This window comes from Phyllobates terribilis, unplaced genomic scaffold (genome assembly GCF_046119375.1).
Source record: "Phyllobates terribilis strain yellow unplaced genomic scaffold, ASM4611937v1 Scaffold_261__1_contigs__length_2674298, whole genome shotgun sequence".
Classification (NCBI taxonomy): domain Eukaryota; kingdom Metazoa; phylum Chordata; class Amphibia; order Anura; family Dendrobatidae; genus Phyllobates; species Phyllobates terribilis.
In genome coordinates this window covers 960,055-987,366 of record NW_027363021.1, presented here as the reverse complement: position 1 = coordinate 987,366, position 27,312 = coordinate 960,055, and the positions used below count along the sequence as shown (strand labels likewise).

The window sequence follows — 27,312 nt, the reverse complement described above, 5'->3', positions numbered from 1 at the left end:
GCATCACACAGTGCCCAAGCATTACCGCTATACAGTACCTACAACATACATCATATAGCGACCACACATTACCGCTATACAGTACCTACAACACACATCATATAGCGCCCACACATTACCGCTATACAGTGCCGACAACACGCATCATATAGTGCCCACACATTACCGCTATACAGTACCTACAACACACATCATATAGCGCCCACACATTACCGCTATACAGTACCTACAACATACATCATATAGTGCCCACACATTACCGCTATACAGTACCTACAACACACATCATATAGTGCCCACACATTACCGCTATACAGTACCTACAACATACATCATATAGTGCCCACACATTACCGCTATACAGCACCTACAACACACATCATATAGCGCCCACACATTACCGCTATACAGCGCCTACAACACACATCATATAGCGCCCACACATTACCGCTATACAGTACCTACAACATACATCATATAGCGCCCACACATTACCGTTATACAGTACATACAACATACATCATATAGTGCCCACACATTACCGCTATACAGCACCTACAACACACATCATATAGCGCCCACACATTACCGCTATACAGTACCTACAACACACATCATATAGTGCCCACACATTACCGCTATACAGCACCTACAACACACATCATATAGTGCCCACACATTACCGCTATACAGCACCTACAACACACATCATATAGTGCCCACACATTACCGCTATACAGTACCTACAACACACATCATATAGCGCCCACACATTACCGCTATACAGTACCTACAACACACATCATATAGTGCCCACACATTACCGCTATACAGCACCTACAACACACATCATATAGCGCCCACACATTACCGCTATACAGTACCTACAACACACATCATATAGCGCCCACACATTACCTCTATACAGCACCTACAACACACATCATATAGCGCCCACACATTACCGCTATACAGTACCTACAACACACATCATATAGCGCCCACACATTACCGCTATACAGTACCTACAACACACATCATATAGCGCCCACACAAGTTCTCAGTGTGGATTGTCACTGCTAATTTCACTTAATGGTTTGCAAAGAGTGAAATCTGTGGCCAAATCTGCAGTTAAGTTTTGCACAGATTTTGGTGCAGATTTTCTGTCCCATTTACAGAGGCTTTATGACAGTTATTGCTTCAGTTATAAACTGTGGACACAGCTCAGGTGTGAACAGAGGGCAATGTGATGAGAGCTGATGGGCGGTGATGTCCTTCCTGTCCTGCAGCCAGATATTATCCGCCTCTGATTGGTAGAATTAGAAGCCCCCCTCATTCCTTTCCTCTGCTGAATGCGGCCCTTGTCCCCCTCATTACCGCGCTCTTCATCCCCGGCCCGTCCCGCTCCTTCGCTTATTGTGCTGATGACTCCCGCGCTCTGGATTTCTGCCAGCACTAATGTTGTATCTTCTCCATCCCCCCCATCTGCAGGTGGAAGACCCCAGCCAGCCCAACGACGAGGGTCTCACAGCCCCCCACACCGCCGTGTGCGCCCCCCACACCGAGATCGTCCAGTTCCTCGTCCAGTTCGGAGTGAAGGTAAACGCAGCAGACAGCGCCGGCTGCTGCCCCGAATATCGGCTCGCATTAAAGGGGTCGGCAGAAAACCCCCCATCCCTTGTTAGAGGCCTGAGAGCACTTATTAAGCACTACCCCGCCCCCCCGGCCAGCACGTGACTCAGCCCCCGGCCAGATTGCATCAATGGGAGAAAAAGAAAAAAAAATCTTGGCCCAAGAAATAGAAAAGTTGAGCCCCCGAGGGTCTGGGTGATTGAGGACAGACGGTCTAGTTTTTCAGGGGGTTTTCTGTGGCGGTTTCTGTCGTTTTCTCCGCTTGGTGTCGCTGTCAGGACCCCGCTGCACTGCGCCGCCTCCTGCAACAAAGTCCAGGTGTGTAAGTTCCTGGTGGAGTCCGGAGCCGCCGTGTGCGCCATGACCTACAGCGACCGCCAGAGGGCGGCAGACAAGTGCGAGGAGATGGAGGAGGCTACAGCCAGTGCTCCCAGCTCCTGTACGCAGTGGCGTACCGCCAATGGCGGCAGACCACGCGACTGCTATGGGGCCCGTGAGCCGGGGGACCCCATAGCAGTCCAGGGGTGGACATACCGCCGCCGGTGCAGCAGCGCCGGGTCTCCACCATGCAGCTGCTCCCTGCACGCGGCGGTCAGGGAGCGATCCCTGCAGCTCCGCTGCTGTCAGGAGGAGAATAGCCGCGGAGCTGGAGGGTTCGTCCTCTGCTTCCTCCCTGACCCAGGCGCGCGCAGCTTGATGACGTCATCATGCAGCGCGCGCCTGGGTCAGGAAGAAAGCTGCCGGCAACCAGGAGGATGCTGCAGGCGAGCGAGCTGAGGTAAGTTGTTCTTTTTTTGTTTTGTTTTTTTTTTTTTACTGAAATGCTGGGGAGGGGAGGTGGGTGGAGGAATGATGGGGCTGGGGAGAGGAATAGTGGGGTTGATGGGGCTGGGGAGAGGAATAATGGGGTTGATGGGGCTGGGGAGAGCAATAATGGGGTTGATGGGGCTGGGGAGAGGAATAATGGGGTTGATGGGGCTGGGGAGAGCAATAATGGAGCTGGGGAGAGGAATAATGGGGTTGATGGGGCTGGGGAGAGCAATAATGGGGATGGGAAGAGGAATGATGGGATTGATGGGGCTGGGGATGGCTACGGAGAGCAATGATGGGGCTGGAGAGAGGAATGATGGGGCTTTGGGGAGCAATGATGGGGATGGTGGGGCTGGGGAGAGCAATGATGGGATGGTGGGGCTGGGGTGAGCAATAATGGAGTTGATGGGGCTAGGGAGAGGAATAATGGAGTTGATGGAGCTGGGGAGAGGAATGATGGGATGATGGGGCTGGGGAGAGCAATAATGGGGCTGATGGGGCTAGGGAGAGGAATGATGGGGCTGGGAAGAGCAATAATGGGGCTGATGGGGCTGGGAAGAGCAATAATGGGGCTGATGGGGCTGGGAAGAGCAATAATGGGGCTGGGGAGAGGAATGATGCGGCTGGGAAGAGCAATAATGGGGCTGATAGGGCTGGGGAGAGCAATGATGGGGATGGTAGGGAAGGGGAGAGCAATGACGTGTTGCTGGGAGCAAGCAATGATGAGGGTGCTGGGACAAAGCAATGGTGGGGGCCTGGGAGAGAGCAATTATGCGGGGCTGGGAGAGAGCAATTATGCGGGGTGCTGGGAGAGAGCAATGATGGGGGGGGCTGGGAGAGAGCATTGATGGAGGTGCTGGGACAGAGCAATGATGGGGTGCTGGGACAGAGCAATGATGGGGTGCTGGGACAGAGCAATGATGGGAGTGCTGGGAGAGAGCAATGATGGGGGTGGTGGGACAGAGCAATGATGCGGGTGCTGAGAGAGCGCAATGATGGGAGTGCTGGGAGAGCGAATTGATGGGGGTGCTGGAAGAGCGCAACGATGAGGGTGCTGGGACAGAGCAATGACGGGGGTGCTGGGAGACAGTAATGATGGGGGTGCTGAGAGAGAGCAATGATGGAGGTGGTGGGAGAGAGCAATGATGGGGGTGCTGGGAGACAGTAATGATGGGGGTGCTGAGAGAGAGCAATGATGGAGGTGGTGGGAGAGAGCAATTGCGAGGGTGCTGGGAGAGAGTAATGATGGGGTGCTGGTAGAGAGCAATGATGGGGGTTTCACTTTGCTTGTACTGTGAAGCCTTGTATATTTTCCGTGTGCACATAGCCTTACAGTTAATTGGGGAGAGTCACAGAGACTGAATGATTTATTTTATTGGCCGGTGCAGATTATAGTTAATGGGGGGCACAGTGCTGCTTATCACTTTATATTTTGATTACTAAGTGGCTAATAGTATATTAATGGGGGGGGGTTACATATCTGTATTCGAGGACGCAGAGCGGGGGAGACACATGTATGCCGACAATATCTGACCTTGTTATTTTTAGGGCTGTACTGGTCATCGTGGCTGGGAGATGTCGACATGAAGGTCTGACCAGATGGAGAAGAAGCAGCAGAAACCGGCTCTGATCAGATGAGACGTCTGCGGTAAGTGCCTGGATGTAAATATTATTGTGTATCTGCACTGTGTGACTTGCAGTGATGATGTTATCTGTAAAATCCCTTAGGCTGCATTCTCACATTTGTGTGAAATGTCCGTGTGCTGCCAGATCTTTTTATCGGATGGTCCACGGACTCGTACAGTTTTATAGATCCATTCACACATCCATGAAAATCACGGATCTGAGAATGAGATCTAAGAGGGCAGAGAATGTCCTGTTCTGATCCGATTTTGAGGATTAGAATAGGACATGCTCAATGCGTCAGTAAAACAGGGCAGCACACCGACACTGCACACAGATGCAGGAATGTAGCCTTATTATGTATAGCACAGTCCCTTAGTATATAGTGTACTCATTATGTATAGAGCCGTCCCTTATTATGTACCATCCTCTCTAGCGGCTCACAGTTGGGGGATCATACTGTGTTGGGGTCAGCATACTTTACCCTGGGAGTTGAGTTGGGGTACAGTAGGGTCATTATACTGTGCATATGGAGGAATTCACCATGGGGGTTTCATACTGTGTTTGGGGGGCCCTTTTTTTGGCATCACACTTTATGGGGCAATGAAAGAGAGATCTAGGACGTCAGCAGGAGGAAAATTACTATGTAAAGGATAGAAAGTTGTGAGATCTGATCTTTGGTGACCCCGACAATTATTTACATTTTTTTTGGGGGGGGGGGCCCAATTAGAGCTTCTGCTATGGGGCCCCATGATTCCTATGTACGCCCCTGCCTGTACAGTAAGTACAGACAATCCACCTAGCCACGTACAAGACATCGTTCACACTTACCTGGCATTTTTTACATTTTCTTAAATGCATATATTTTAATTTTATTAAAAATGGGATTTATTAAATTTTTTGCGTCTGACATCTGCGGAATGAGTTAACTGAGAATTTATCAGTGAGCTTGCAGCTTTTTTTTTTAAGCTGTCATTTTACTGAGCCTACATGAAAGCTGAGCAGAACTTTGTGTCAGTGAGAGGAGCTCACTGACAGGTCCTCAGTTGACTCATTCCACAGCCACTTAAAAGGCCTGTAAAAGCCAAACTGTGAAAAATTTTAATGGAACCAATTTGCAAAAAATATTTGGCTCAAAAATAAATGCATTTAAATACAAAAGAAAGTCCCCAAAGGTGACCATAACATTTAAAGGGGAAATGCCCGCTCAAACCAGATCCCTATGGTTAGAGACTTCCTGGACACAGCCCTGCTCAGAGTGGAAAAACATGGCTGCTCTGGTACAGAAACAGCGCCACATCTGCTCACAGCCGGTATTGCAGGACCCTGAGCTGTAATACCAAATACAACCCATGGGTCAGGGTGGCGCTGTTTTCCGTAACAATTATTTAAATGTTTTTATTCCCTGACGAAGTAAATGGTGAAGAATAAAAACGCAAGGTATATAAGAAAGCGAGTGCAGTTTATTCCGGGCGGGATGCTGAAGCTTCGATCCCCATGGTGCGAGCCTCCATGTGAGGCCGGTGTGGGGACTCGCCTCCTCTCCTGCCTGGAGGGCGCACATTAGCGGCCGCTGTAGGCGGATTAGGATGAACGGCTGGAATGTGCCGGATTATAGGGCCCCGGCTCTCACCGCTCCGGGCTGAGACAATAATCGTCTGCGCGCTGATTCCATCACTCAGAGGCGAACGCCCAGTAACCCTGTACGGCCGGGTCTGCGAGTCACTATAGCGGCAGGATGGGCCCTGAACACTGTCAGGAGTCAGTCATAGCAGGGGTCCTCCAAGTCACACCTGCTACCTACAGGGCACCAGGTCCAAGCCCAGAGTCCGGTAACTGACCTCCTCCCAGCGAGTGAGGCCGCACCCAGCGGAGGCCATACAGGAACAGAAGGGAGGCCATTGTAGAGCAAGTGCCCGGAAATGTGGCATCCAGAGAAGTCACCGCATACAAGCGCCCAGAGCTGAGCCCTCATCTAAGCCCAAAACAGGTTTAAGACGAGGAGGGGTTAATGCAGTAGAAAAACAGCTCAAATAATGATGGCAATACCGCCACTCATACCAGTATCATAGCAGTTATATTCTTACACAGGGGCAGTATCATAGCAGTTATATTCTTATACAGGGGCAGTATCATAGCAGTTTTATTCTTATACATAGTAGCAGTATTATAGCAGTTATATTCTTATACTGGAGCAGTATTATAGCAGTTATATTCTTATACATAGTAGCAGTATTATAGTAGTTGTATTCTTATACAGGGGCAGTATTATACCAGTTATATTCTTGTACATAGTAGCAGTATTATAGTAGTTATATTCTTGTATATAGGGGCAGTATTATAGTAGTTGTATTCTTGTACATAAGAGCTGTATTATAGTAGTTATATTCTTATACAGGGGCAATATCATAGCAGTTATATTCTTGTACATAGGAGCAGTATTATAGTAGTTATATTCTTGTATATAGGGGCAGTATTATAGTAGTTGTATTCTTGTACATACGGAGCAGTATTATAGCAGTTATATTCTTGTACATAGGGGGCAGTATTATAGTAGTTATATTCTTGTACATAGGAACAGTATTATAGTAGTTGTATTCTTGTACATAGAGGGCAGTATTATAGTAGTTGTATTCTTGTACATAGGGAGCAGTATTATCGCAGTTATATTCTTGTACATAGGGAGCAGTATTATAGTCGTTGTATTCTTTTACATATGAATTTTCTTCTGTTGGGCAAATTGTATGAAATTCTGCTAGGTAGTCCTCGGCATTCATGTGCTCTGTATAACCCCATCCCCACCACTGACTGGAGGAAAGCTGCCGATCAGTGGTGTGGGTGGGGTTATACAAAGCTCAGCATTCAGAGAACTACTAGAGCTGCAGCAGATAAAACACTGATTTTATCAAAATAGCAGTAAGCAGCAAAAAGCGTGAGATATCACTGTAATCAGGGTCTCACCCCTTATATCATGCTGCTCTCAGATGGGGCATCTAAAACCGGGTGGCAGATTCCCTTACGATTTAACAGCACTTTCTGATGACTTTTTAGAATAAGGAGTACTATATAAGGAATAATTGCCACTCATTATACACTCCTGAGTGTACATGAATGTATGGGGAGTGTACATTATATGATGGGTCTCCTGCAGTTTTTCTCTACATTATAAGCCTCAGCATTTACCTTTTCTGTGCTCTGCTTTTTCTCCCTCCATCTCCCCCTTCCATAGGTTTATAGGGGCATCGCAGACATTTTTGTTGAAATGAACCTGTCGCGTTCCTCCCGGTAGCGTTCGACTTCCAGTCACTGGGGCGGCACTGCTCTGTGTATAGAAAGTGTCGCCTGTAACTGCGACCCCTGTAGTGACTGATGGCAGCTCAGCATTAGGGCCGGCTGTCAATCAGGGCTGGGGGCACGGTGACAGCCGTCACTCTCTATACACAGAGCGGTGACTGAACCAGTGCCGCCCCCATGACTGATACCCAAACGCTACCAGGTACGATAAAGTTCATTTCCTCCTGGCAGAGGGAGTCTAAATGCCGGCACCGGGCAGGTTCAGAATGCTATTAACCTGCAGAGTAACCCCATATCTACAGGTTGATAACGTTTTTTCACGTGACAGGTTCCCTTCCCTTCTCCCACAGATTTAGCCGATATTGAGAGTGAATGATTAGTGCAGGAGACCAAAAAATGTCTTTTAAGTGACAAAAGAAGAAGGTTTATCTGATAATGTATATTACAAAGTGTCTTATCTTTACTTGCACTATTGATTAATGAAATCAGGTTAGGCTGGAGCAGGAGCACAGTGATAGGACAATCAGAGGGAGACACGGGCAGATCGTGCTGCAGCTTATTCTAGTAAGGAGTTTATCTCTACACAACCATATCACTGCCACTGCTTCTGAACATGTGCTGAATGGAAAGCGGGAATCCCTCCCGCCTGTGTGCGATGTGTACGTGAGCAGTCAGTGCAGCATTCTCTACCCACTAGCTGAGAGATAACTGAAGCTTAGCGCTAGAGCCTGCAGAGGGGAGAACTGGTGACAATTGCAGGACACACAGGGGCCAGAATAGAATATACACATAGCAGTAGCCATCTGACATGACTGTTATGCCCTCAATATAACATTCATTGTGTACGCTGTCCATCAGTGTACAAGCTGTGGGGATCTGGCCGAGGCCGGCAGTACCAGGCGCACACACTTATATGGATCTTGCTGTGAAGGGGCGTCAGCGCCCCAGTGAGCACCATGGACCATTTGTTCTGTTAATTGGGAGGACCAATAACGTAATGCAGTAAAGTACCTGTACATTATCTGATAATGCCCTGTATATTATGTACTTACATTATTATTGCTATTATTACATACAGTTTTTACAGTACAGACTCATTTCTTGTTACATCATTTAGATGAAAAAGCGAGGTCTGGTTCCCACAGATGCCACATATACTGCCCTGTTCAACGCCTGCGCGGAGTCGCCATGGAAAGACTCGGGTCTGCAGCACGCACTGAAGCTGCGGAAAGAATTGATGGACAAGAACATTGAGCTTAATCCCATCACTTACCGGAGCTCGCTGAAGGTCTGCACGCTGAGCTCAGGACTGCAGGGGAGCTGTGAGCTATTTAAGGTAAGTCAAGGTCACAGTCCTGGTCACCCACAATGGAGTCCTTATAAGATGCCCCTATCGTAGATTAACCGGGAGGGAACAGCATCATTGTAATCATTCCACGGGGAATCACCAGTGCACCATGTCTGGCCGGGGACTTAGCCGCCATCAGAAGGCACCACCAGAGTTCAGTTCTTCTGTGGGGACCAGGGGGTCACTTACTAAATTCGAGAAAGGTGGACAGCTTTGAACTATCTGCTACTGCGACGCCCTCCCTGAGCGGTGGGGTTACTCGGTGCCGGACAATATATGGTGGGGGTATGTGGGTGTCGTCGTGGCCGCGACCCAGTCCGTGCCCAGGGCTGTCACATAAAAAGAATGGGCTATTGGATGAGTGGATGTTCGACTACGCCACCTGTGGTTTCTGGTGATGGCCACCAGCGCTGCAGCAGTCCTCTGAGGCTGATGTTCTGACAGCTTGGTTGGTACTACTCCCCACAGGTGGAGTAAGCCTCAGGGCAGTTTGGAGGATCTGGGGAGTTGTGGTGGGTGCAGTGCCGCGCAGGAATGATCAAACGGAGGCAGTATGTGAAGTCATCCAAGATTTACTCACTTTGATGAAGTAGCAGCTGCAAAGCTTCTCTCTGCTTCTCGTGGCGCTCTGCGGCCACCAGGAAGGGGTTCAGCACTTCCTAGGTAGATCAGGAGCACCTGTCAAGACCCCGCTGGGGTGTTCCTTTCTTTCCTAGATTCTCCCACTGAGTCCTCTCCTGACGGTATGTGATGTAAACGTGGAGTAAGGCCGGGTCCCACTAGATATACACAGGTTGAGAGATACAGGTGGCGACTCCGCTGCGTCCGTATCCCCCTGGGATCCACTAAGCCTCCGGGCTTTTCTAACGATGACGTGAAGTACACTGTCAGATATCGGGGGCCGGTCCCCTCTTGCGGCAGGAGTCCCTCAGGCTAGGCCAGAGTGAAGAATACAGGTGGCGACTCCGCTCCATCCGTACCCTCCTGGGATCCTTTCGTCTGTGGAGCCTATCTCCTCTGCTCCCCTCCTGGGCCTTCTTGATTGGACTCTGACCGGGGACAGAGCTAGCTATAACTCAACTCTGCCCCAACCCCCCGTCTCGAGGCCTGAGACCGGGAACCGTGACCCCTGAGCCGGCCGCAGCTTTGTGCTGACTGACCTTCCCAAGGAACCACGACAAAAGACTAGGTTATAAAGATGGCCGCTGTATATATATGATGCTAAAGTAAAGTGCTTCCTCCACCCTCACCCACTACATGGTTCCCACCATCTTTGGTTCCTCCCCATCTCCTCTATCGCGGGCCGGGGCAGCACCCTGGTGCATTTAGGCCCCCTACAGCAGAGGTCCCCAACCGCCGGTCCGCGGACCAGGACCGGGCCGTTGGGGTTTTTCAGCCGGTCCGCGGCGCCGCTGACCAGGGCCGGCGTCAGCACCCGGGCAAATGCCGGGGCTCTGAGCAGGCAGAGGGGCCCACTGGCGGTCGCGCACCCCGCTGGGCTATGGGCGGAGGAGAGGAGAGCGGTGTCAGCGCCCGCCCTTCTCCGCCGCTTGCTCAGGGCCCCGGCAGCCCGATACTTACCTCTCCCCGTGCCTCCGCAGATCAGCTGTCTTCCTGCTCTGCGCTCCCTGTGACGTCTCAGGTCAGAGGGCGCGGTGACGTCTTTACACCGCGCCCTCCCCTGAGCCGTCACAGGGAGCGCTGAGTGGGAAGAAACGACAACGCTGGAGTTCGGAGCCGAGCAGCGGGCAGCAGGTAGCAGGTGAGGAGAAGGGAGGTGAGTATTTGATTTTTTTTTTTAATGTATGGAGGCATGGGGCAGTATAAAGAGGGGAGGTGGGGCATCCTGCTTGGGGCATTATAAAGAGGAGGGGTGACAGCCTGCATGGGGCATTATAAGGTGGGGAACAGCCTGCATGGGGCATTATAAAGAGGGGGGGATTCCTGCTTGGGGCATTATAATGAGGAGGGGTGACAGCCTGCATGGGGCATTATAAGGTGGGGACCAGCCTGCATGGGACATTATAAAGAGGGGGGGATTCCTGCTTGGGGCATTATAATGAGGAGGGGTGACAGCCTGCATGGGGCATTATAAGGTGGGGACCAGCCTGCATGGGGCATTATAAAGTGGGGAACAGCCTTCATGGGGCATTATAAGGTGGGGAACAGCCTGCACGGGGCATTATAAAGAGAGGGGGGGGACATCCTGCATGGGGCAGTATAAAGAGGAGGGGTGACAGCCTACATGGGGCAGTATAAAGAGGAGGGGTGACAGCCTACATGGGGCAGTATAAAGAGGAGGGTTGACAGCCTGCATGGAGCATTATAAAGAGGAGGGGTGACAGCCTGCATGGGGCATTATAAAGAGGGGGGGTGACAGCCTGCATGGGGCAGTATAAAGAGGAGGGGTGACAGCCTGCATGGGGCAGTATAAAGAGGAGGGGTGACAGCCTGCATGGGGCAGTATAAAGAGGAGGGGTGACAGCCTGCATGGGGCATTATAAAGAGGGGGGGCAGCCTGTATGGGGCATTATGTGGGGGGTAACAGCCTGCATGGAGCATTAAAAGGGGGGGGCCTGTATGGGGCATTATGTGGGGGGGAACAGCCTGCATGGAGCATTATAAGGGGGGGGGGCAGCCTGTATGGGGCATTATGTGGGGGTAACAGCCTGCATGGAGCATTAAAAGGGAGGGGCCTGTATGGGGCATTATGTGGGGGGTAACAGCCTGCATGGAGCATTATAAGGGGGGGACAGCCTGTATGGGGCATTATGTGGGGGGTAACAGCCTGCATGCAGCATTATATGGGGACCGGTATCCTGTATGGAGCGTTATATGGGGGCCAGTATCCTGTATGGAGCGTTATATGGGGGCCAGTATTCCGTATGGAGCCTTATATGGGGGCCAGTATTCCGTATGGGATCTTATATGGGGGCCAGTATTCCGTATGGGGCCTTATATGGGGGCCAGTATTCCGTATGGGGCCTTATATGGGGGCAAGTATTCCGTATGGGGCCTTATATGGGGGCAAGTATTCCGTATGGGGCCTTATATGGGGGCAAGTATTCCGTATGGGGCCTTATATGGGGGCAAGTATTCCGTATGGGGCCTTATATGGGGGCCAGTATTCCGTATGAAGCGTTATATGGGGGCCAGTATTCCGTATGGGCGTTATATGGGGACCAGTATTCCGTATGGAGCCTTATATGGGGGCCACTATTCTGTGTGGAGCGATTCACCGGTTTCTGAGCTATTGTAGAATTTACAATAGATATCACTCATGAAGTGAAATCTTTGCATTGTACTATATATATATATTTCTCCGCCGTATCTCTGCATCATGAATCGTGGTATGTGTTAAAGGGGCCCACTGAGACTCTTTCGCCCGGGGCCCAGAAAAACCTGGAGCCGGCCCTGCCGCTGACAGCTAGCTCCGCGGCCCTGCGCCTGGTCAGAACTCGCTCTGTGTGGATTTATAATGTTTTCTGCCATAGCCGTGACAGCTCGCAGCTCCCGGCAGAGAACATTATGCAGGACGGGGTGGGGCGTCGGGCGGGTCTTAGTGACGCAGCCCTCCACAGCACAGCATGGTACCTGTTGTACGTCACGGGGCGGGTCTTAGTGACGCGGCCCTCCTGCACAGCATGGTCTGTTCCTGACGGGGTGGGGCGGCAGGCTCTCCTCACTGACACGCCCCCGGCAGAACATGTTATGTGGGGCGTGCTGGGGCAGCAGACTGGCTTCAGTGACGCGGCTCCCGGTACCGGTGTTCAGTGTGTAGCGCTGCTAAACAGCAGCGCTGTATACACTGACGCTCAATGTACAATGCTGCTACTTAGCAGCGCTGTACACCGAGGTCCCGCCAGCATCCTCCCCATACAGCTCCACCCCTCCATAACCCCACCCCCATATGACCAAAGCCCCGCCCCCACCCCCACCGGGCCATGGAAAACTGGTCTTGCTTAAAGCCGGTCCCTGGTGCAAAAAAGGTTGGGGACCTCTGCCCTACAGGACAGGAGTGGTGTAGTGTTGAGTGTGAAGTAGGGTCTTGTGTGATGCTCCATCCTTACCTGAGAGAGGAGATACCACACCTCTTTCTGAGGTGCAGTACCCCTGTGGCAACTGAACCCTCAGGGGCGCCACACTACCAACACATTCACTGTCAGCTTAAGAGATAGAAAGATGGTGCTGGGGTGTAAATTTTCAGCTAGTTAGTATGTCACCTGTTAGGGGGGCACAGGGACCCCACCAGGGGCGTTCTGGCCCACCGGAGGATCAGGAAATCCCACGGTGGGCCCTGGGTCCCATTGGCCACGCCCCCAAACCCCGCCCCCTACCCCCCCTGGGCCCTGTACAGAGAACAGAGGGCCCCCCTGGTTCGCTTATCATATTGGCAGCACTGTATGGGCCCTTTCAGGTATATATTATTGGAGGCAGCAGAATGTATGGGCTCCTGACAGGTATATATTATTGGAGGCAGGAGAATGTATGGGCCCTTTCAGGTATATATTATTGGAGGCAGCAGAATGTATGGGCTCCTGACAGGTATATATTATTGGAGCCAGCAGAATCTAAGGGCTCCTGTCAGGTATATATTATTGGAGGCAGGAGAATGTATGGGCTCCTGTCAGGTATATATTATTGGAGGCAGCAGAATGTATGGGCTCCTGTCAGGTATATACTATTGGAGGCAGGAGAATGTATGGGCCCTTTCAGGTATATATTATTGGAGCCAGCAGAATGTATGGGCTCCTGTCAGGTATATATTATTGAAGGCAGCAGAATGTATGGGCTCCTGACAGGTATATATTATTGAAGGCAGCAGAATGTATGGGCTCCTGTCAGGTATATATTATTGGAGGCAGGAGAATGTATGGGCTCCTGACAGGTATATATTATTGGAGGCAGGAGAATGTATGGGCCCTTTCAGGTATATATTATTGAAGGCAGCAGAATGTATGGGCTCCTGACAGGTATATATTATTGGAGGCTGCAGAATGTATGGGCTCCTGTCAGGTATATATTATTGGAGGCAGCAGAATGTATGGGCTCCTGTCAGGTATATATTATTGGAGGCAGCAGAATCTATGGGATCCTGTCAGGTATATATTATTGGAGGCAGGAGAATGTATGGGCTCCTGTCAGGTATATATTATTGGAGGCAGGAGAATGTATGGGCTCCTGTCAGGTATATATTATTGGAGGCAGCAGAATGTATGGGCTCCTGTCAGGTATATATTATTGAAGGCAGCAGAATGTATGGGCCCTTTCAGGTATATATTATTGAAGGCAGCAGAATGTATGGGCTCCTGACAGGTATATATTATTTTAGCCAGCAGAATCTAAGGGCTCCTGTCAGGTATATATTATTGGAGGCAGGAGAATCTATGGGCTCCTGTCAGGTATATATTATTGGAGGCAGGAGAATCTATGGGCTCCTGTCAGGTATATATTATTGGAGGCAGGAGAATGTATGGGCTCCTGTCAGGTATATATTATTGGAGGCAGGAGAATGTATGGGCTCCTGTCAGGTATATATTATTGGAGGCAGCATAATGTATGGGCCCCTGTCAGGTATATATTATTGGAGCCAGCAGAATCTATGGGCTCCTGTCAGGTATATATTATTGAAGGCAGCAGAATGTATGGGCTCCTGTCAGGTATATATTATTGGAGGCAGGAGAATGTATGGGCTCCTGTCAGGTATATATTATTGGAGGCAGGAGAATGTATGGGCTCCTGTCAGGTATATATTATTGGAGGAAGGAGAATGTATGGGCTCCTGTCAGGTATATATTATTGGAGGCAGCAGAGTGTATGGGCTCCTGTCAGGTATATATTATTGGAGGCAGCAGAATGTATGGGCTCCTGTCAGGTATATATTATTGGAGGCCACAGAATGTATGGGCTCCTGTCAGGTATATATTATTGGAGGCCGCAGAATGTATGGGCTCCTGTCAGGTGTATATTATTGGAGGCTGCAGAATGTATGGGCTCCTGTCAGGTATATATTATTGGAGGCAGCAGAATGTATGGGCTCCTGTCAGGTATATATTATTGGAGGCAGCAGAATGTATGGGCTCCTGTCAGGTATATATTATTGGAGGCAGCAGAATGTATGGGCTCCTGTCAGGTATATATTATTGGAGGCAGCAGAATGTATGGGCTCCTGTCAGGTATATATTATTGGAGGCCACAGAATGTATGGGCTCCTGTCAGGTATATATTATTGGAGGCTGCAGAATGTATGGGCTCCTGTCAGGTATATATTATTGGAGGCTGCAGAATGTATGGGCTCCTGTCAGGTATATATTATTGGAGGCTGCAGAATGTATGGGCTCCTGTCAGGTATATATTATTGGAGGCAGCAGAATGTATGGGCTCCTGTCAGGTATATATTATTGGAGACAGCAGAATGTATGGGTTCCTGTCAGGTATATAGTATTGGAGGCAGCAGAATGTATGGGCTCCTGCCAGGTATATATTATTGGAGGCAGGAGAATGTATGGGCTCCTGTCAGGTGTATATTATTGGAGCCAGCAGAATCTATGGGCCCCTGTCAAGTATATATTATTGGAGGCATGAGAATGTATGGGCTCCTCTCAGGTATATATTATTGGAGGCAGCAGAATCTATGGGCCCCTGTCAGGTATATATTATTGGAGGCAGCAGAATCTATGGGCCCCTGTCAGTTATATATTATTGGAGGCAGGAGAATGTATGGGCTCCTGTCAGGTATATATTATTGGAGGCAGGAGAATGTATGGGCTCCTGTCAGGTATATATTATTGAAGGCAGCAGAATGTATGGGCTCCTGTCAGGTATATATTATTGGAGGCAGGAGAATGTATGGGCTCCTGTCAGGTATATATTATTGGAGGCCACAGAATGTATGGGCTCCTGTCAGGTATATATTATTGGAGGCAGCAGAATGTATGGGCTCCTGTCAGGTATATATTATTGGAGCCAGCAGAATCTAAGGGCTCCTGTCAGGTATATGTTATTGGAGGCAGGAGAATGTATGGGCTCCTGTCAGGTATATATTATTGGAGGCAGGAGAATGTATGGGCTCCTGTCAGGTATATATTATTGGAGGCAGCAGAATGTATGGGCCCCTGTCAGGTATATATTATTGGAGCCAGCAGAATCTATGGGCTCCTGGCAGGTATATATTATTGAAGGCAGCAGAATGTATGGGCTCCTGTCAGGTATATATTATTGGAGGCAGGAGAATGTATGGGCTCCTGTCAGGTATATATTATTGGAGGCAGGAGAATGTATGGGCTCCTGACAGGTATATATTATTGGAGGCAGGAGAATGTATGGGCCCTTTCAGGTATATATTATTGAAGGCAGCAGAATGTATGGGCTCCTGACAGGTATATATTATTGGAGGCTGCAGAATGTATGGGCTCCTGTCAGGTATATATTATTGGAGGCAGGAGAATGTATGGGCTCCTGTCAGGTATATATTATTGGAGGCAGCAGAATGTATGGGCTCCTGTCAGGTATATATTATTGGAGGCAGGAAAATGTATGGGCTCCTCTCAGGTATATATTATTGAAGGCAGGAGAATGTATGGGCTCCTGTCAGGTATATATTATTGGAGGCAGGAGAATGTATGGGCTCCTGTCAGGTATATATTATTGGAGGCAGCAGAATCTATGGGCTCCTGTCAGGTATATATTATTGGAGGCAGGAGAATGTATGGGCTCCTGTCAGGTATATATTATTGGAGGCAGCATAATGTATGGGCTCCTGTCAGGTATATATTATTGGAGGCAGCAGAATGTATGGGCTCCTGTCAGGTATATATTATTGGAGGCAGCAGAATCTATGGGCTCCTGTCAGGTATATATTATTGGAGGCAGCAGAATGTATGGGCTCCTGTCAGGTATATATTATTGGAGGCAGCAGAATCTATGGGCTCCTGTCAGGTATATATTATTGGAGGCAGCAGAATGTATGGGCTCCTGTCAGGTATATATTATTGGAGGCAGCAGAATGTATGGGCTCCTGTCAGGTATATATTATTGGAGGCCACAGAATGTATGGGCTCCTGTCAGGTATATATTATTGGAGGCCACAGAATGTATGGGCTCCTGTCAGGTATATATTATTGGAGGCTGCAGAATGTATGGGCTCCTGTCAGGTATATATTATTGGAGGCTGCAGAATGTATGGGCTCCTGTCAGGTATATATTATTGGAGGCAGCAGAATGTATGGGCTCCTGTCAGGTATATATTATTGGAGGCAGCAGAATGTATGGGCTCCTGTCAGGTATATATTATTGGAGGCAGCAGAATGTATGGGCTCCTGTCAGGTATATATTATTGGAGGCAGCAGAATGTATGGGCTCCTGTCAGGTATATATTATTGGAGGCAGCAGAATGTATGGGCTCCTGTCAGGTATATATTATTGGAGGCAGCAGAATGTATGGGCTCCTGTCAGGTATATATTATTGGAGGCCGCAGAATGTATGGGCTCCTGTCAGGTATATATTATTGGAGGCCACAGAATGTATGGGCTCCTGTCAGGTATATATTATTGGAGGCTGCAGAATGTATGGGCTCCTGTCAGGTATATATTATTGGAGGCTGCAGAATGTATGGGCTCCTGTCAGGTATATATTATTGGAGACAGCAGAATGTATGGGTTCCTGTCAGGTATATAGTATTGGAGGCAGCAGAATGTATGGTCTCCTGCCAGGTGTATATTATTGGAGCCAGCAGAATCTATGGGCCCCTGTCAAGTATATATTATTGGAGGCATGAGAATGTATGGGCTCCTGTCAGGTATATATTATTGGAGGCAGCAGAATCTATGGGCCCCTGTCAGGTATATATTATTGGAGGCAGCAGAATCTATGGGCCCCTGTCAGGTATATATTATTGGAGGCAGGAGAATGTATGGGCTCCTGTCAGGTATATATTATTGGAGGCAGGAGAATGTATGGGCTCCTGTCAGGTATATATTATTGGAGGCAGCAGAATGTATGGGCTCCTGTCAGGTATATATTATTGGAGGCAGCAGAATGTATGGGCTCCTGTCAGGTATATATTATTGGAGCCAGCAGAATGTATGGGCTCCTGTCAGGTATATATTATTGGAGGCAGCAGAATCTATGGGCTCCTGTCAGGTATATATTATTGGAGGCAGGAGAATGTATGGGCTCCTGTCAGGTATATATTATTGGAGGCAGCAGAATGTATGAGCTCCTGTCAGGTATATATTATTGGAGGCAGCAGAATCTATGGGATCCTGTCAGGTATATATTATTGGAGGCAGCAGAATCTATGGGATCCTGTCAGGTATATATTATTGGAGGCAGCAGAATCTATGGGCTCCTGTCAGGTATATATTATTGGAGGCAGCAGAATCTATTGGCTCCTGTCAGGTATATATTATTGGAGGCAGCAGAATGTATGGGCTCCTGTCAGGTATATATTATTGGAGGCAGCAGAATCTATGGGATCCTGTCAGGTATATATTATTGGAGGCAGCAGAATCTATGGGATCCTGTCAGGTATATATTATTGGAGGCAGCAGAATCTATGGGCCCCTGTCAGGTATATATTATTGGAGGCAGGAGAATGTATGGGCTCCAGTCAGGTATATATTATTGGAGGCAGCAGAATGTATGGGCTCCTGTCAGGTATATATTATTGGAGGCAGCAGAATCTATGGGATCCTGTCAGGTATATATTATTGGAGGCAGCAGAATCTATGGGCCCCTGTCAGGTATATATTATTGGAGGCAGGAGAATGTATGGGCTCCTGTCAGGTATATATTATTGGAGGCAGCAGAATGTATGGGCTCCTGTCAGGTATATATTATTGGAGGCAGCAGAATGTATGGGCTCCTGTCAGGTATATATTATTGGAGGCAGCAGAATGTATGGGCTCCTGTCAGGTATATATTATTGGAGGCAGCAGAATGTATGGGCTCCTGTCAGGTATATATTATTGGAGGCAGCAGAATGTATGGGCTCCTGTCAGGTACATATTATTGGAGGCAGCAGAATCTATGGGCTCCTGTCACGTATATATTATTGGAGGCAGCAGAATCTATGGGCTCCTGTTAGGTATATATTATTGGAGGCCACAGAATGTATGGGCTCCTGTCAGATATATATTATTGGAGGCAGGAGAATGTATGGGCTCCTGTCAGGTATATATTATTGGAAGCAGGAGAATGTATGGGCTCCTGTCAGGTATATATTATTGAAGACAGCAGAATGTATGGACTCCTGTCAGGTATATATTATTGGAGGCCACAGAATGTATGGGCTCCTGTCAGGTATATATTATTGGAGGCAGGAGAATGTATGGGCTCCTGTCAGGTATATATTATTGGAGGCAGCAGAATGTATGGGCTCCTGTCAGATATATATTATTGGAGGCCACAGAATGTATGGGCTCCTGTCAGATATATATTGGAGGCAGGAGAATGTATGGGCTCCTGTCAGGTATATATTATTGGAGGCAGGAGAATGTATGGGCTCCTGACAGGTATACATTATTGGAGGCAGCAGAATCTATGGGCTCCTGTCAGGTATATATTATTGGAGGCCACAGAATGTATGGGCTCCTGTCAGGTATATATTATTGGAGGCAGCAGAATCTATGGGCTCCTGTCAGGTATATATTATTGGAGGCAGGAGAATCTATGGGCTCCTGTCAGGTATATATTATTGAAGGCAGCAGAATGTATGGGCTCCTGTCAGGTATATATTATTGGAGGCCACAGAATCTATGGGCTCCTGTCAGGTATATATTATTGGAGGCAGCAGAATGTATGGGCTCCTGTCAGGTATATATTATTGGAGGCAGCAGAATCTATGGGCTCCTGTCAGGTATATATTATTGGAGGCAGGAGAATGTATGGGCTCATGTCAGGTATATATTATTGGAGGCAGGAGAATGTATGGGCTCATGTCAGGTATATATTATTGAAGGCAGCAGAATGTATGGGCTCCTGTCAGGTATATATTATTGGAGGCCACAGAATCTATGGGCTCCTGTCAGGTATATATTATTGGAGGCAGGAGAATGTATGGGCTCATGTCAGGTATATATTATTGGAGGCAGGAGAATGTATGGGCTCCTGTCAGGTATATATTATTGGAGGCAGGAGAATGTATGGGCTCCTGTCAGGTATATACTATTGGAGGAAGGAGAATGTATGGGCTCCTGTCAGGTATATATTATTGGAGGCAGGAGAATGTATGGGCTCCTGTCAGGTATATATTATTGGAGGCAGCAGAATCTATGGGCTCCTGTCAGGTATATATTATTGGAGGCAGGAGAATGTATGGGCTCCTGTCAGGTATATATTATTGGAGGCAGCAGAATGTATGGGCTCCTGTCAGGTATATATTATTGGAGGCAGGAGAATGTATGGGCTCCTGTCAGGTATATATTATTGGAGGCAGCAGAATCTATGGGCTCCTGTCAGGTATATATTATTGGAGGCAGGAGAATGTATGGGCTCCTGTCAGGTATATATTATTGGAGGCAGCAGAATCTATGGGCTCCTGTCAGGTATATATTATTGGAGGCAGGAGAATGTATGGGCTCCTGTCAGGTATATATTATTGGAGGCAGCAGAATCTATGGGCTCCTGTCAGGTATATATTATTGGAGGCAGCAGAATCTATGGGCTCCTGTCAGGTATATATTATTGGAGGCAGCAGAGTGTATGGGCTCCTGTCAGGTATATATTATTGGAGCCAGCAGAATGTATGGGCTCCTGTCAGGTATATATTATTGGAGGCAGCAGAATCTATGGGCTCCTGTCAGGTATATATTATTGGAGGCAGCAGAGTGTATGGGCTCCTGTCAGGTATATATTATTGGAGGCAGCAGAATGTATGGGCTCCTGTCAGGTATATATTATTGGAGGCAGCAGAATCTATGGGCCCCTGTCAGGTATATATTATTGGAGGCAGCAGAATCTATGGGCTCCTGTCAGGTATATATTATTGGAGGCAGCAGAATCTATGGGCCCCTGTCAGGTATATATTATTTGATAATCATGCCCATTGCCCAGCTCCCGCCATATGTTGATCGCCAGCCAGATAAAACAAGGCAGCTGGGGGCTGGGATTCGCAGCATGGTAAGGCCCAAGCGTTCTTGGCCCCCCACGCTGAAAATCTCAGCCCGCAGCCACCCCTGAAAATGGCGCATTCCTCATAGCACCATTTCCAGGTGCTTTACCCGGCTCTTCCAGCGGCCCTGGTGGTGAGTGGCACCCTGGGTAATAATAGTGTTAGTACCAGACCAGCTTTGTATTATCAGCTGGTACTAAGCCCGAAATTCATGGTGTCACGCCAAATTAGACATAGCCACCATGAATTTCTAGTAAACCGAAAAAAAAGACAGAAATTTTTTTTTTTTATTAAAAATAAAACTCATTTAGGGACTCCATCTTTAATAAAGAAAAATCCTCACTCCAACGTAATCCATAGGTCTTCTGTCTTCAGCTCTGCTACATCTTTGTCATCAGACAATATGTCTACTGACAGAGATGAGCCGGCACAGAATGACACTGGAGCAATGTTACTGTGTAGTGCGGCACTAGATTTCTTTTTTTGTCATTTCATGCAGTGTAGAAATCTTGGGAAAAGTGTAGATTGTGCTCTGGAAGTGATCAGTTATAGCTAACTATGTTATTTTCTGCAGAGATAAGTCCTGCATAGAAGATGTGATATATCGGTCTGCGGCAGATAAAGAACTTCACCTAGAGACATCACTGGTGAGTATGTGTGTTACCTATACACACACACTGACACTATATACAGAGCTCCTGTGTGTAATGTCACTGGTGATCACTGTATTACCTATACACACACACTGACACTATATACAGAGCTCCTGTGTGTAATGTCACTGGTGATCTCTGTACTACCTATACACACACACTGACACTATATACAGAGCTCCTGTGTGTAATGTCACTGGTGAGTATGTGTGTTACCTATACACACACACTGACACTATATACAGAGCTCCTGTGTGTAATGTCACTGATGATCACTGTATTACCTATACACACACACACACTGACACTATATACAGAGCTCCTGTGTGTAATGTCACTGGTGATCACTGTATTACCTGTACACTGACACTATATACAGAGCTCCTGTGTGTAAAGTCACTGGTGATCTATGTACTACCTATACACACACACTGACACTATATACAGAGCTCCTGTGTGTAATATCACTGGTGATTTCTGTATTACCTATACACACACACTGACACTATATACAGAGCTCCTGTGTGTAATGTCACTGGTAATCACTGTATTACCTATACACACACACTGACACTATATACAGAGCTCCAATGTGTAAAGTCACTGGTAATCTCTGTACAACCTATATACACACACTGACACTATACACGGAGCTCCTGTGTGTAATGTCACTGGTGATCACTGTATTACCTGTACTCTGTCACTGTATACAGAGCTCCTGTGCATAATGTCACTGGTGATCACTGTGTTACCTATACACACACACTGACACTATATACTGAGCTCCTGTGTGTAATGTCGCTGGTGATCACTGTATTACCTATACACACACAGTGACACTATATACAAAGTTCCTGTGTGTAATGTCACTGGTGATCTCTGTACATCCTATACAAACACACTGACACTATATACGGAGCTGCCTTGTGTAATGTCACTGGTGATCACTGTATTACCTGTACTCTGACACTGTATACAGAGCTCCTGTGCATAATGTCACTGGTGATCACTGTATTACCTATACACACACACTGACACTATATACAGAGCTCCTGTGTGTAATGTCACTGGTGATCTCTGTACATCCTATACAGACACACTGACACTATATACGGAGCTGCCTTGTGTAATGTCACTGGTGATCACTGTATTACCTGTACTCTGACACTGTATACAGATCTCCTGTGTGTAATGTCACTTGTGATCACTGTATTACCTGTACACACACACTGACACTATATACAGAGCTCCTGTGTGTAATGTCACTGGTGATTGCTGTATTACCTATACACACATACTGACGCTATATACAGAGCTCCTGTGTGTAATGTCACTGGTGATCACTGTATTACCTATACACACACACTGACACTATACACAGAGATCCTGTGTGTAATGTCACTGGTGATCACTATATTACCTATACACACACACACTGACACTATATACAGAGCTCCTGTGTGTAATGTCACTGGTGATCACTGTATTACCTATACACACACACTGACACTATATACAGAGCTCCTGTGTGTAATGTCACTGGTGATCACTGTATTACCTATACACACACACTGACACTGTATACAGAGCTCCTGTGTGTAATGTCACTGGTGATCACTGTATTACCTGTACACACACACTGACATTGTATACAGATCTCCTGTGTGTAATGTCACTGGTGATCACTGTATTACCTGTACACACACACTGACACTATATACAGAGCTCTTGTGTGTAATGTCACTGGTTATCACTGTATTACCTATACACACACACTGACACTATATACAGAGCTCCTGTGTGTAATGTCACTGGTGATCTCTGTACTACCTATACACACACACTGACACTGTATACAGATCTCCTGTGTGTAATGTCACTGGTGATCACTGTATTACCTATACACACACACTGACACTATATACAGAGCTCCTGTGTGTAATGTCACTGGTGATCTCTGTACTACCTATACACACACACTGACACTGTATACAGAGCTCCTGTGTGTAATGTCACTGGTGATCACTGTATTACCTATACACACACACACACACTGACACTATATACAGAGCTCCTGTGTGTAATGTCACTGGTGATCACTGTATTACCTATACACACACTGACACTATATACAGAGCTCCAATGTGTAATGTCACTGGTGATCACTATATTACCTATACACACACACTGACACTATATACAGAGCTCCTGTGTGTAATGTCACTGGTGATCACTGTGTTACCTATACACACACACTGACACTGTATACAGAGCTCCTGTGTGTAATGTCACTGGTGATCACTGTATTACCTCTACACTGACCCTATACACAGGACTCCTGTGCATAATGTCACTGATAATCTCTACATTATCTGTACACTGACTCTATATACAGAGCTTTTTTACATCTTCATTATCAGTCACTATCTGGTGCCATTATGTGCCATGGTCATGGCGTGGCGGAATTTGTCCCTTGTATGTGGTATTATTCGGACAGTCACTATGTGGTGGTAATATGTGGTCTTCTCATGGTGTGGCAGTATATATACCTTGTACTTGGTAGTATTTCATCACTATGTGGTGGTATGTGTTCTGGTCATGGTGTGGCGGTATTTCTCTCTTCTATATGGTATTATTAGTCTAGGGATAGTTGTCAGTCATTTGTTTTTTCGGATATTAAGAATGGGAACATTCTTTATTTGCAATACATATTAAATACTTGGATGGTTAACCTCTCCCTGTGTTGTGACTACTACAGAGCAGCAGAGATGCACGTCAGCTCAAGACGCAAAAAATAAGCCGTCACAAAGCCCCAGATCCAAAAAAATGAGAACACTACGGTGCGCAGAACATGGCGTGAAAAGTGTGATTTTTCAAACTTATGAATTTGTTTTCACCACTTAGATACCAGTAAAGGTATACATGTTTGGTATCTACAAACTCGTACTGACCCGAGGCATCACCCTGTCACGTCGGTTTTTCCATATAGTGAACATGGTGACTAAAAAAAACAATAAACAAACGTGCAATTGCACTTTTTTTGCAATTTTACTGCACTTGGAATTTTTGTTGCCATTTCCCTGTACACTATATGGTAAAATAAATGATTGCATCTGAAAGTACAACTCGTCCCGCACAAAAACTGTCTTTCCTGCTGCTACAGACTTTTATATGACTACAATTTACATTCTGCTGCTTATGGAAACATTTTTGCAGTGTACAAGACCCTTCTTACACTTGCTTGCACCCAGGTTTCATGTGAAAGAGTGTTCTCAAAGCTGAAAAGTGTAAAAAATCGTCTGAGGGCTTTGATTGGACAGGAGCTTTTAGAGTCCCTCCTTCTGTTGAACATTGAGTGTGACATTTCAAGGAACTTAGACTATGATGACATTATTAATACGTATGCAATGTCATCTTCTGTTCTGAAAAAAAAACGTTTGTAATTTTGCTGCTGATTGACTGTTAGTGTGAGTTTATTTGTTGTTTTGGGCCTTTCACTAACAATTGAATGGTATTGTATTATAGAGGAGAGGAAATCGTGCAATACAAACTTCCAAAATGCTTACAGAATTCTTTTACTTTTCCCAGCGGCCAAGTTTGGTGCTGCTACAATGATGCCGGCTGCTGGGATGCCAGATGGATGCAGGTTCAATTTGTGGCACTTACACTTTAAGAGAATGTACCTTGAAAGTATTTCTTGTTATTGTTCTGTTATGGCACTTTATCACACACTGGTGTGAATAAGATAACAGTGTTCCTCTTTCGCCAGGAGTGTTTCTTTAGTTTGTTATTTATTCGTTATATTGGTTATTTATTGGTTAATAAAGTTGATTCATTTTGAATGAGTTTGTGGACTTATGTTATTCCTATATACGGTATCTGCATGGTGCTGGTGGGCCCCAAGATTGATTGTTTCCTGGTGGGCCCCAGGTACTCCAGTCCGGCGCTGGACCCCACTGATCCTGGGCACTGGTGCAGCACTGCGCCCCCTTCACTGTGTTTTTCACTGGCCACCCGGCTGTTCTGGGAACGGCAAAGTGACGCTTTCCCTGAGATTTTGATTTTGGTTAGATTTCTCTTGCAATACTCAAGCAGTGATGTCGCGAGCTGGATAATAACAAGCTAATATGGTCTTCTTGGGTTTATAGGAAATTGCACAAAAATTCCGTGTCGTTGGCCCTGAAACATTCAGCGTCCTGTTTATGGGATGCATAAAGGATGAAGAGCTGGGCTTCCTACAAGCTCTGCAGGTATGGCTTGCTGCACACATCCTGCATCCTATATCCGTACAGTGCACACTTACCTGGGAATTATGTCTCACACTTCCGACATGATGAGATGCGCAAAAACATTGAGGAATCATGGAGCAACTGTTCATTTTACTAATACAGATATTTCTTGCTGCAGTATTTCTGCTGAAGTGACGATGGGGCATGCCGGCTGAGGGTGGGACTCTTGGAGTCTCTGATGACTGTTGGGCTAGGTGCACATTACGTTTGTGGCCATTGTTGGGCGCATACACATAGAAGGTGCGTGCCCCCTAGTGGCCACTGTCAGGATGGATGATGAGGCATCCGTCCACTATTGGGACCCATTGTAAAGAAATGTATACCACATTGCAGAGGTCGCTCTACATTTTTTACAGAAGAGTAAAAATCCTCCTCATAGTATTTTTCAGGAGTATTTTTAGCCAGTCTTTGAATATTAGAGAAGAGGCTGCAACCTGTGCTTTGCTCTACCGCTTCACCATCTTTGACGTATATTTACGTCAAAGGTCGTGTCCCTGCCTTTGATGTGATCTCGCACACCGAGTCCACATATTTCCCTGCACATGATGACTGATTTAATCAACCATCATCTGCCTTTAATAGCTGCTGATGTACTGTTGCTCCGCCTGCTGCTATTAACCCGTTAAATCCAGCTGTCAATCGCTGACAGCGGGATTTAACGCACGTCGGCTGGAAGCGCGTCATACATCCTGCCACGTGATTGTGGGGCACCGATGGGTTGTCATGACAGCTGGGGGTCTGCTGATGACCTCCCATACATGTCATTATGACCCACCTATGGGCCGGCGTTCATAGAAGATGGTGATTTCTGCTATAGATAGCAGTGTATGTACAGCACAAGCGATCAGACGATCGCCGCTCCAAGTCTCCTAATTAATCTGATCAGTAAACATTGTAATGGGGGAAAAAATCAAAATGCCAGAATGACGTTTTTTTTGGCTGCCACAGCATTGCAGTAAAGTGCAACATCAAAGTGGTTGCAGGGAGTATATAAGGATATGTAGCTCACAAACTCCTAAATATATGATGTTTTCATTTACAATGTATCTAATTTATACATGTATATAGAGAGTACTGAGCATGGATTTGTAAGGTTTCATAACTTCCATGCTAGACAAAATTCTATAAAATAAATAATGTGACAATTCTTTCATGGCCGGAGGTGATAATAAACTGATATAACCGTGTACACTAGTAATTAGAATTCCCTGGGCTCGGGTGTAAGAGGCAATATTCCTGATGATCAGGGTCCCGTGTAGGGACGGTCACTGCTGTATACCATCTAGTACAGAGGTACAGAAGCTGGCGGCGCTCCCATAACCTCCGGGCTGCTGGATTCTATCAAACATCTCCATGTTATTCTGTATACAGTTATATTCTTCTTTCCATCACAATGCGGTGGGATATCACTACAATATGCCAACATGCTGTGATTAGTGGAGGGCGGCTGTCACTATCCCCCGACTTTAGAATTAGATTGAATAAACCTTCAAAGGGGGTGTACAAAGTTTAAAAGATATCTCCTATCCATAGGATAACTTCCCGATGGA

General features: G+C 47.0%; 1 pseudogene; it reads left to right on the top strand.

Annotated features, from left to right (window-relative positions):
• LOC141219308 (pentatricopeptide repeat-containing protein 1, mitochondrial-like) overlaps positions 1–27,312 on the top strand; it is a 704,077-nt pseudogene that overhangs the window by 411,760 nt on the left and 265,005 nt on the right.